Source organism: Podarcis cretensis, assembly GCF_951804945.1.
Source record: "Podarcis cretensis genome assembly, chromosome: 1".
NCBI lineage: Eukaryota > Metazoa > Chordata > Lepidosauria > Squamata > Lacertidae > Podarcis > Podarcis cretensis.
The window spans coordinates 123,480,067-123,492,468 of record NC_137170.1 but is presented as its reverse complement, the minus strand read 5'-3'; the positions used below and the strand labels follow the sequence as shown (position 1 = coordinate 123,492,468).

Sequence of the window (12,402 nt, the reverse complement as noted above, 5' to 3'; positions counted from 1 at the left end):
TGCATAGCTATCTACATGGGAGGGGCTAAATTAGGAATGGCATGACTGAGAAGTCCTTGCGCACATATGGAAGATCACACATGGCAGTCACAGAAATCAGTGAGACTTAGGTATGTCTAACCCTGTAGTGTACTGAAGCCAGAATGTGTATGCAATATTGGAGAATATTATGTATATTACAATACAATGTTAGGTGAGACATGTGGAGCATGGAAAACACACATTTTCCCATACACGTATAAAACAGGTTTGGGTGGCCTGCTCTTTACACCATGGGTAGTTAACCTGTGGCCCTCTAGATATTGTTGGGCTACAACTCATGTCAGTCCTTCCAACTTAACTGATGTCACAGATAATGGCAGTTGTACTTCCCCAAAATCTGGAGGGCATTAAATACTCTTGCAGTACATAAAATGGAGTACAAGGAACAAAACCAACCCCTCACCTGGCCTTACTTTGCTGTGCTCCCTACCTGGTTCGCTTCCGGTACCGAGGCCAAGCTAAGAAAGATTTGCTTAAAAGCTACAAAATACAGCAAGATAACACATGAGAGTGCTTTAATATCACTTCCCCCACATGCTCCATTTTGTGTAAAGTGTCAAGCCCACACCCCTGTGAGAAGGGGCCATGTTTAACAATCGTGTGACTCTCATGTTTAAATCGTGTGTGCCTTAGCCATTGTTTTGGTCTAGCCCCCTTTTATAGACGTTCTTAAGGAATAGGCCCTTAAAGCTAAACATAGAAAGAATGCGTAAGAAATCTTGGCAGATCTCAGATGACTAGATAACTCAAATCTGATTTTCTAGAAAGCATGTTAGCAGCTAGGAATTTGTTTAAAGAACTAGCAACATTTTGATCAAATGGATTCAATACATAGCACAGGTCCTGGATACAATGGTAGCTGCTGTTGCGATAAATTATATATACAATCTATGATAATAAAATAGGTCCTTGTCTTAAAACTCACACAAATTACAAGATTTACACATGTCTCTTCTAATGCTGAAGAAATATTTTAAAAATAGCTAGCTTCACATTAAATTGCATGCACCACATTCTCCAATTTATGCCTTTAAGAGAAGTTGCTCTTCAAAGCACTAAAGCCCTAATATTTTGTGCATAACTGTGCTTTCCCCAAGTCAACAGCAATAGTTTTCAGGGCCAACAAAGTTATTTGGCACCTCAGGATAAAAAGTCCACAAATGTTTCCCCCTTGGATTAAAATTCACCAATATATAAAATTTACTGCCCTGTTAACATACCCAAATTCTGCTGCCATACATGGCTGCCTCACTCTGCCCAAATAGCATGTTTTGATGGGCTTTGCCTGAACTGGGGAACAGAAGTCCTTCAAAATATTTTCCTACCAAATAATTTTAAATAATACAATTCTTTAAAATCCTATTACATTCAATGCTTGCAACATTTGGATCAAGTTCTGTTGCACTTTTTGAAAGAGAATATTCACACAGATTGGCAATAAGTCAGATTTTAAAGGGTCGCTTTGTTTCTGAATACTTCACTTTGTTCTCAGAAAAAATATTACTTACTGATGTACAACATTCACTCAGAGATCATAAGCAACACCTCAACTAGCAGCAGCAGCAATGAACAGTTTTGATCAATATTTCAATAAATCAGCTAGTCTAAAACTATGTTCCATATGTTTTGTCTTGGACCCAGTTTATCCACTGATCACTTATCATAAATAACACAAAAAGTATGTGGTGAAAAATATTCCATATTATGGAAATGAAAAAAAAAACAACCAAAACATTTCCATGCTGATAAGCTTGGGTAAGACAATTTTTCTTTGATTTGCTCAAAAGATGGGCCTAAGTAAGATTTATTGGTGTTTTCATTGCCAGTTATAGCCAATATACTTGACATGCTGAGTTTCATAAATCAAAACAATACACACAAGCACTGCTTCATCTTCATTAAACTACTATTCAGCATGATTCAGTAGAACTGTGCCAAACAATCTCAATGGCAGTGAAGGAATATTACATAGATGCTTTTTGGCTGTGTTAAGATGTTTGCTGTGTCATGATGCTGTTGCCATGTGGCATTACTACACAGCCTGGGTGATGGGCCATAGAGAAAATGCCACTCATTTCATTGCCGCTGATACATGGCACAAAACACAGCATCTTATCTCATATCCTAAAAACATTTTCCATTTTCCATGTGATTTCTTACAAGCGATATGGCAAAAACAACTTGCTAGTTCAGTGTAAGTTTTTATTTGAAAATGTTTTTAATAATGTCAAAATTATTTTCTATAGTTCACATTGAACACACTCCAAGGCTTTCTAACCTTTTCTACAGTTTCTAATAAAAGACGAAGAAAAAAAGCAGACTCCCTAATTTCCAAGCTACAGTACCCGGGCAAGAGAATTTACTTTCAACATCAATTGCATCAAGAATCTATGAAAATTCACATCTTAGTCAATCATCCTCATGTAATTATTACATAACTGCATACAGAAGGAATGGAAAACTTTTTCTATCAAGGACTACATTATCTTAGGAGCAATCTGCAAGGGGTCATATGCTGGTAGGGGTGGTGCCAAAACCAAGTCTTTCTGCAACACCCCTATTTCACTCTTTCTACCACCCTGTTTTCTTAAACTCCCTTCTTCTCCTTCCTCTGACTTTCCCTTCACACACTCTCACCACCCCAGTTTTCTCTCTTCTCATGTACCTAGGTTCCGTTGCACCCTTTTCAAAGAGCTGTATTGCCACCCACCCACCCCGGACCATGGACCAGAAACTCAGAAATTTTGCTTTTTGCCACCTTTCGCACTCCAGTGTGACTTTCTCCATGGCCCTGAGCAACAGGGAGCAGCCCAGAGAGCATATGGATGGGCAGACAGGCTCATAGCCACTCTGAACCACAATGGAGAGGTTCCAATTTTGCACCACTACTGCCCCAAGCTTGTGCCTTTGGGGACAACCTCACCAACTCCTAGATATGCCCAAGCAGAGGGACCAGACTCTCTTGCCAGAGATCTGAACAGCTTACTTGCAGAGGGCCCCTGCCTTTCTCCTTCCATTTTTTGATTACATCTATCCTGCATGTCATTAGGCTGAGGGATAAAATATTCCTCCACCCCTGGCTTTCCAGTATCCATTCATGTACCTGAAGTGCGCCAATATTTCCAGAAACCGAATAGTTGAAAATCGCCCGCATCTGTAAATTGAAATGGTACCTCTGCTTTTTCCATTCCTCTGTGTTCTAGCTCAGACACCTGCTAATTCTGCTTCTTTCCCTTGAGCAGTTTTCACATTTTCTTAACTAAGTTTCTTTCTTCACACTTCCACACTTTCCTTCCTAGGAAACTTGTTTGCTTTATTTCTTCTTTATTTAATCCCCTTGCTGTTGTTCACTTTCTCTGACCCTTTATCTCAGGCCACTGCCATCTCTGAGCCTGCCCAGCTATAATTTTCCTGAAAGGCCACATTTCCATGGGAATAAGCATGTAATAGCATGCAGCATAGAACTGCACAATATCTATGCCACTATTTGAGGCAAAGCAGCTGAAAGGGTCAAGCAGATTAAGGATCTAACATTTACTTTAAATTGAATTTAAGAATCACAAAGGATAAATGATGATGGGGCAAATATAAATTATAGAAAACGCTGAAAATTATAAACCTATTTTCTTCCCCAAAAATTAAGTAAAAGTACATTGATTACATTGTGGATAGGATCGCAAAGGTTAAGGAAACTGAAATTTTCACATAATCTGTGTGCCGATCAAGTATTCTAAAGCAGAAAGAATATAAAAATAAATAAAGGCAAGGACATTATAAGAGTGCATATTTTTCCTTGTGAACAGATGTTTACTCTAAAAGTAATATGCAGCGCCGGTAGGGTATATTTATTTTCCAATTGTAAATATAGTTACATATTTCAGGGATATGTTTTCCTCCCAATGTGAGCACGTAACTCCTATTAACACTAATTGCAGTTACACATGCACACTGAAAGAAGATATATCCCTTTCCCTTTTATGTCACTATCCAAAAGCATTAGAGTATTGCCAGCTGCCTGAAGGATCATAGTGCAATTGTGGTGCTAATGTTAGCAGAGCTATATCAAGTACTATATGTAGAAATAAGGCAATCTATGCAAACATTTAAAATAGAAAAGTTTTCATTGATGGCTAGTGTAGAAAGAAGATGAACATGTGGTATATTCAGTGCTAGTTTCTCAACCCTGTGTGCAGCAGTTCAAGGCTCCAACACAACATATGCTCTCCCTCTGCTCTTGTTTCCTTAACATCTCATTCCCTTACACCTATGTAAATATTTATCCTGGCCAGGAGGCAGGTCTTTGGTTCTGTGTGAATGTATGTCAATGTGCAGTACCAATCAATATACAATACCAGTTGGCTATCTGAATATCACAAGGTCTAAATGTGAAATACTATGCAGTTATCCAGGGGGGCTGGAATAAACATTTTTGCAAATCAGCTTAAGTAGCATTGTTATTTCAAATGGTAGATCAGTCTTAACATTATTTGCAATTTAAAAATCCTGATAAAATATAACACAAAGGTGTATCAGTTTGATATGACATGTTAAAATGTTTTTCTCGGTTTCCAACTAGTACTACCACCACTACAATTCATTTTGCAAACAAGTTTTGAGATCAAGATAATACGATCATTTGAAACTTGAAACCAAAGTGTAATAGATCACATCTTAATGGCATCACTAAAATACTCTTACTTAAGATTTTCCGTTAGTTTCCATTAGATTAACATGTCTGGAATGTTGAGACCTGGAAACTTGCCTCTCACTATGGTAACTATGCTTGGCCAAGGCAATGCTTGATTAAGAAATTAATTAATTGCCTTTTCGTTTATTACATTTGCACTGACGATCTCAGCTTAATAAAAAAGATTCCACTGCAGAATTATTTTCAAGACATACATAGGCTATATATAAAGAATGAAATCTATAAATGCCTAAAACCTAATATACGTGCTAAGCTTGTGAATGTGATATTTTGAGGCATCTGTAACCCTCTGCAGGAAACAGAAGGAGCTTCTCATCTTCCTAAAGTTTCTGCTGATGCATTCAGTATGCCGTCTGGGATTAATGCATCCCAATGTGTCTTCAATAGACTAATAATTACATTTGGAAATAATAATTATATAGATTACTTTTTCTATATAACATTAATAATTTTAAAAATGTAAACACAGTTCTGATGATGAATTAGAAATCGAATGACAGGAAAGAAATAAAAGGACACACACAAATATACACAGCTCATAAAAACTAAATATACAAAATTGAATGAAAAATTGCATGTTCTGCAATTTCCTGCATGTTCTGCCAGAAAGTCAATTTGGGGGTCTGAAAGAGTAGCAAATTCTAGATTCTGCCAAGCTCCACCCACAAGTGACAAGTTCTGTAATGGCGCCACCTACCCTAGTTGTGGTGCTGCAGCCCTACCCGGGGGAGAGTATTTTTGCAATAGAATTTTAATCAACTCTATTAAGAAGTATGTCCCACTGAATTTAATAGGGTTTACTCACAAGTAAGTAGAGCTAGGATTGCAGCATAAATCAACCCTCCTGCATATTAACCACTTGTATCTTCAACTAATCAGATAGCAACAGATAAGTTTCTTAAAGTGAATTCTGATACAAAAACACACAATGTTATGGTCCGTTCCTCTAATATCTTATATCAAAAATATTTTGTTTTGTTATGTTGTACTTTAATATTCATTATTACGTGACTGGCAGTCACATTCATTACTATAATTCAAAATATAATTCAGGAACATTTCTCTTTCATAAAAGCATGCACTGTTGGTCTAAAATAATGTGAAAGAGTATGCCTAGTTGCTATGTTGACTCCAGAAAAAATAAAATAGAAAAATGATAAAGACATAGGGTTGTAGCCAACATTCTGCAAGTGCAACGGAATTTCTTTCTTCTGCCCTGCAGCCCCCTACATACCCACAAAATCTGCTCCAGAGGTTCTATTAGATTTTTAGGTTGTGCAGGGGGCTGCAGGGGGAGGGATGTGTGAACAGAAGTCTACTCTACTTGCACAATCTTGAAGACAACCCCTGTTTTTCACCATCACTCTTCTATCAATGAAAATCTTAGACCATGCACAAAGAATGTTTGTGGGGAAATATACAGATAACTAGTTCTTGGTTTGGATTAGGTCTTGTTTTTCTATTCTGAAGGATCTTGTAATACCTTTCTGTGCTGGATCAAACAATACAGCCATTGAACAATGTTGATATATGAGTCAAGGTCTCAGTTTAAGTTGCAGTTTTGCCTGACAGTTGAAGATAATGCATATGACATTTAATTCTAAAGCTATTAATACCTCTGATTTTGACAGCAGTTTGGAACATTCCATAGTAGGGAGAGATATAGAGGTCAATCCTCTCATAATGTTTGGCATCCAAGAGATGTATACGTATGAAAACATTTCAACAGAATGCAATTTGCTCAAAGATGATACTGTGAGATGAGGCTGGATGGTTTCATTTCACAAGCTAATCTTCCAGTAAGTTGCATGGTTGAACCTTTCCAATGGAAGGTTTTCTAGGATGTGTATCCATGGAAATCATTCTAAGAACTATGTTATGAAGGTAAAATACTACATTGTAAGTGATTTTCAGCCTTAACTACTATTAACAGTTTTTCCAACCACATTTCTCCCAGCAGTGATGTAGCTCCCTCTCTTCTCTCAATCTCTGGCAGTTTTCTTTGCTTCTGAATGTATATAGATCAAAGCAGCACATGGCAATCCATGTGCAGAAACAGGTTTCCACAACTGAATGGCCCTTCTTTATTCAGTGCCTTATACAAAAATATGTGCTGCAGGAAGGGGAAGAAGCCTGCATCCAGCAAAAAGGAGGAGGAGCTTGCACAGTGCTAGAAACAAACCGCAACATATCTGATTGTCACAAATCTAACCACTTGCTGGGAGAACAGAATGATTCTAGGTCCTTCTGTTTCCCTCCACAACAATATCAATTTGGAACTGCAGTCCAGGCATCTGGGGTTCTCAAACTGCTTTTGTGAAATTTGGTAGAAAAGGAATTTGGTGGTTTTAGGTTAACAGAAATATTAAGCCTTCTAATTTGTTTTCTGCTTCCAACTTTTTTTAACACTACAGTTCTGGGCAGTGCTAATTCTCTAGAAAAAGAGGTACCAGAACCCACCACAAACATCTCCCTCTTAGAATGGCAATGGCGCTCACCTGAGAGGTGCTGAAACTTAGTTCCAGTGAGTTCTGGCTGAAAAAAAGACCTGGTTCTGGAAGAAACTGTAGGGTTCTTTTTAATTTTTAGTATAACTGCCTTGCTGGATTAGATCACAGTACGCCATTTGGTTTCCAGGGGTGGACACCTAGGTGCCTCTGGAAGCTTCCAAGCAGAGCATAAAAGTGGTGGTAATTCTCTTTGATGCATGCAGTCACCATCTACATGTATCCATCACCTATAATTCATGATTTTAACCCTTAGGTAAAGTAAAGGTAAAGGTACCCCTGCCCGTACGGGCCAGTCTTGACAGACTCTGGGGTTGGTGCGCCCATCTCACTCAAGAGGCCGGGGGCCAGCGCTGTCCGGAGACACTTCCGGGTCACGTGGCCAGCGTGACATCGCTGCTCTGGCCAGAGCCGCACACGGAAACGCCGTTTACCTTCCCGCTGGTAAGCGGTCCCTATTTATCTACTTGCACCCGGCGGTGCTTTCGAACTGCTAGGTTGGCAGGCGCTGGGACCGAGCAGCGGGAGCGCACCCCGCCGCGGGGATTCGAACCGCCGACCTTCCGATCGGCAAGCCCTAGGCGCTGAGGCTTTAACCCACAGCGCCACCCGCGTCCCTTATTTTAACCCTTAGAATTTGCTAAAATAGTATGGATTACTATTCTATTAGCTATGTGTTGTGTGAAAAAGTACTTCATTTTGTTGTCCCGAATCTACTAACAATCAACTTCATTGAGCAATCCCAAGTTCTAGTATAATGAATGTACCATGCACAATTTTATAAGCCTTAACATAAACCACTTAAGATCCTTAGTTTGTTCCCACTGAAGAAAGCATTCACTGAGCAGACTACACCCACAGGACACTCACACCAGTGGAAGTGGGATTCTTCATTCTCCTGGCAGCCCCTATCCTGAAAATAGGTTTTAGAGGGCTGGAAGACTCTCTAACAAATGGTGAGGGTGGAACTGAGGAAAATATATTCTCCCACACCTCCCTACTGCCAGTAACCCAAGCAGACCAGACGTGAAAAGAGCTTTTAAGCTCTCTGCCTTGTCTGAGGGGCTAGGGATGCTCTGGGAAATCTCAAGGGTACTTAGATGGCCCCACAAGACTTTGTGCAAGCACCCCAGAGCTGGTATACTGAACAGGCCTTCCTCAGTACGCTGGGTCCCCGTGTGCTGAGTCTGCTTGATGGAGGTAGGGAAGGCATGTAGCCTAATCCTATGCATTTTCATAGGAAGGTAAATAGGCAAACCTACCAGATAGAGCTAAGTATTTATTCTCAGTTTTACCACATTTGGCTGTGAAATATTCTCACACGAATGTAAATAGTTGTTAAAGCTGTTAACTTTACTGGTACCTCAAAAATTAAAATTATAAGGTCTCCCAGTGATGGTTCCTCATTCCTCCAATTGTCTCCACAGGATGAGAGAAACATCTAGCCCTGAGGCAAGTAAGCAGCAGCAGTGACAGCTTCTTCTAAACAGTTGTCTTTTTCATTTTATTGCAACTTTTTAGAAGAATCTATTATTATTGCTGCAATAATCTTATGTAAACTGCTTTGTGAGATCCACCTGAAAGCAGTATTTAAAGTATTTAAGCTTTATTTTTAAAATAACAATAATTTAAAAACAAACAAACTGTAATCCCAGGAAAGGTTTTCTTCTCATCTATCTGATCTTCCTTTGTGTTTTAAATCATAATTGTTTTGGCAAATGCACCCAATTCCGAAGGTACATAGACTAGATAAGGTTTCTATTGATGGGCAAATCTGTCAATTTTGGTTTCTCTCAATTCTATGTTTATGATAATATTTTATTCTCTTGTTAATTAAGCTGTTTTAAATCTGCATTTTATATTTGACTTCCTGGCGGGTGCAATTTTGCCTTTGAGCCAACTCAAGCCACTTCTCCTCCCCCCCCCCCCACTTGCTGCCAGAGTCAGCAGCAGGTCGCAGGGAGATCGCGGCGGGTTTTCTCGCTCTGCAGGAACCCTTGGTGCCCCACTCATGCATGGGGTTTTTTAGGGGTGTGTGGAGTCTTCACGCTCTCCCCTCAGCCTGATCCAGCTCCGAAACAGTTGCTGCTAAGTGGACAACACAGAATCCGCCGCCATTCCAATCAGAAGCAAACAGGAAGTCCTGAAGGGTTTGGTTTTGGTCTTTTTTTGTTAACTTTGCTGCTTCATTCTGTAGTTGACCTCCTTTGTAATGTTTTATTTTGAAATATTTTGTAATACTTAAGATATTTTTAGTTTCCTGTTAATTATGTTGCTTTGAATGTATACTTTGTATTTGACTTTTTTCAGTAATGCTTAATAATAATAATCATCATCATAATTTCTCATTTTTCCAGTCTTAAATTCACAGCAGTTTTAATTTTTTTTAAAAAAATGTCCTCTTGGAAATACAGCAGCATTTTAGTGTGAACTTCTCCTAACATGCAAATTTTAGTATGGAATTTTGCCTAATATGCACTTTTTGGAAAGCATTTCTCCCTATTATAAGACGTTTGGTATGTTGTTTTTACTAATATATGCATTTTTCTGCACACTTTACTCTACTATATGCATTTTTGTACGTATTACTTGCCTGGAAACTTGCACTGCAAAATTCCAAAAAGTGCAATGGCTGTTTCAGTTCCTGTGTTATTTTGTAAAGTGAATTAGGGAGGTTCACCTTTAAATGCAAACTGAACGGAATATCTTTCCCATCCCTAATGTTTATTTAATGATGGGTAAAGAATATTTGGGACGCAGGTGGCGCTGTGGGCTAAAGCCTCAGCGCCTAGGGCTTGCCAATCGAAAGGTCGGCGGTTCGAATCCCTGCGGCGGGGTGTGCTCCCGCTGCTCGGTCCCAGCGCCTGCCAACCTAGCAGTTCGAAAGCACCTCCGGGTGCAAGTAGATAAATAGGGACCGCTTACCAGCGGGAAGGTAAACGGCGTTTCCGTGTGCGGCTCTGGCTCTGGCTCTGGCCAGAGCAGCGATGTCACGCTGGCCACGTGACCCGGAAGTGTCTCCGGACAGCGCTGGCCCCTGGCCTCTTAAGTGAGATGGGCGCACAACCCCAGAGTCTGTCAAGACTGGCCCGTACGGGCAGGGGTACCTTTACCTTTACCTTTTAAAGAATATTTGAATTGGGTATGAATGATTTGTAAAAAGAAAGTGTGCTATTTCCTTGGGCTGGAAGGAATGTTACCTACTCTAGAAGTAATACTCTCTTAATCCTAAATATATAGAAACAGGCATGTGGTGATTTACTTGGTCTTGAGGGGAAATCCCTATGCACATAGAAACTTCTCTTATATCTCAGAACACAACCCTGATATTAAATAGGTTATGGGGTTGACTCTGACACAAATTAAGCCTTGAAAGAAGCAAAGTGTTTAATATTATTATTATTACTACAACTATCAACACCATCAATTTATAAGCAAACTCTTTATCAAGCTATCTCAGGGTGGCTTATAAAATCATTATGTATCGCATGCAAGACATCCATTAAAATGAGCAAAACACAGATATACAGGAAGTGATAACTATACCAAGGATTTTAAGAAAATGAGAGAGATGTGGGGTGAGGAAATGCAGGAGAAAGAAAAAAGGGGGGGGCAAGAAACAGGAGGAGGAAAACTGAGAAACCTGGCAATAAAAGGGAAAAAAATTAAAGTGCATCAATACTGTAGATTAGTGGGTTGAAAATGAACTCTGGATGTGGGGAAAATGTTTGTATCTCCAACAATGCAAAGAGCTACCAAGATTGTAGCCAGTAGAAAAGAGGTACGGTAATAATTTTATCAATATAGCTTTTAATTTCACCTAAATACCAGGTTGATTTTCTGGGACAAACATGCAAAAGGTAGAGAAATTCCGTATTAATATTAAATAATGTTACAATATTATCCTGTTAACTACTGAATGAGCATTCAGCACTTCTAATGTGACTTTATCAGGACATATTCGTTTATGTGCCTTATGCAGAGTGATGTGCATTCAATATCACTGCCACCCCAGCTGTACAGAAGCTGAGCTATCACATAACAGTGGCAAGCCTCCAGGGAAGACAAAATGTGCTGCACCTGTTTATAAGTGCTTAGCTATTATTCATATTTACCTTCACCCTACTTTTGCTGCAGTACACATTCGTGCCAGAAGCACTTCCCACCATGGCTATCACTATGTCCACAAAAGGTCTTCTTAAATTTCTGCTTTCTAAACAACTGAGTCTATAATCCTCCTAATACTACACGCTTTTCTCACTATCGAGCCTGCCTTTTATGACTATCATTGACTTCATACCTATCGGCAAAAGGGTTTAAGGTTGTTGTTTGATAAATGCAGTTCATATTATGCACATTATAGGAATGTCTGTCCCTATCTAGTAATTCATTTTCTACTATCTTCCAAATGGAAGCTAAATATTCTTTAAAAATAAGCTAAATATCTACTAATCACAACCTTCCTCTTCAATTACAATGTAAGGATTCTACACATAAATTTTAAAAGAAGTGGCTAATTATTGGCCGAGGTGCTTTGATGCTGACATGTGTAAATAACTTGTTCAACAGCTGACCAACTCCAGATCCAACTGTTAGTTTTGGAATCAGTCTGGGAGCTTAAGACACAGTTGAACAGCACATGATGAAGTATTTGAGAGTGATTTAAAACATTTAGCATCCATAACTGTAAAATTGAATTGGCTAAAAGTTGTTCTGGGAAGACGTCAGTAAACAAGAAACATTACTAAAGAATTGGAGTAACATCATTGCTCTGCAAGCAGATATGTATGAAATAGCTTTACCAGTCAAGAACATGTGGGAAGACTGATGCAGTCCTGATTGCCAAAGAGTGGGAAATGTAGTACAAAAAGCGTATAATTCATATCAAGTTTGAAGTGGAAATACTATCCCTTTTACAGCACAGATGAAATCCTGGCTGCATGTATACCTGAACCAGAATGCCCCTCTTTTAGCAAATACTTGCATTGTATTATTAACTGTGGGTTTTATGAATGGTCCATTAGATCTTTACTCAGAAATATTTTATTTTTATTTTCTATAACGTAAAGTAATGCATCTGTGGCATTGAACTGATAAAGAATGAAAGACACAGTTTTTAACACCATCAATTGTTGACAATGTTCA

The 12,402-nt window shown here is 39.0% G+C and overlaps 1 long non-coding RNA gene across 1 annotated transcript in view; it reads right to left on the bottom strand.

Moving 5' to 3' along the window:
- The window catches only part of LOC307220167, a 65,641-nt gene that overhangs the window by 35,418 nt on the left and 17,821 nt on the right, over positions 1-12,402 (bottom strand). The gene's annotated exons all lie outside the window — the stretch shown is intronic.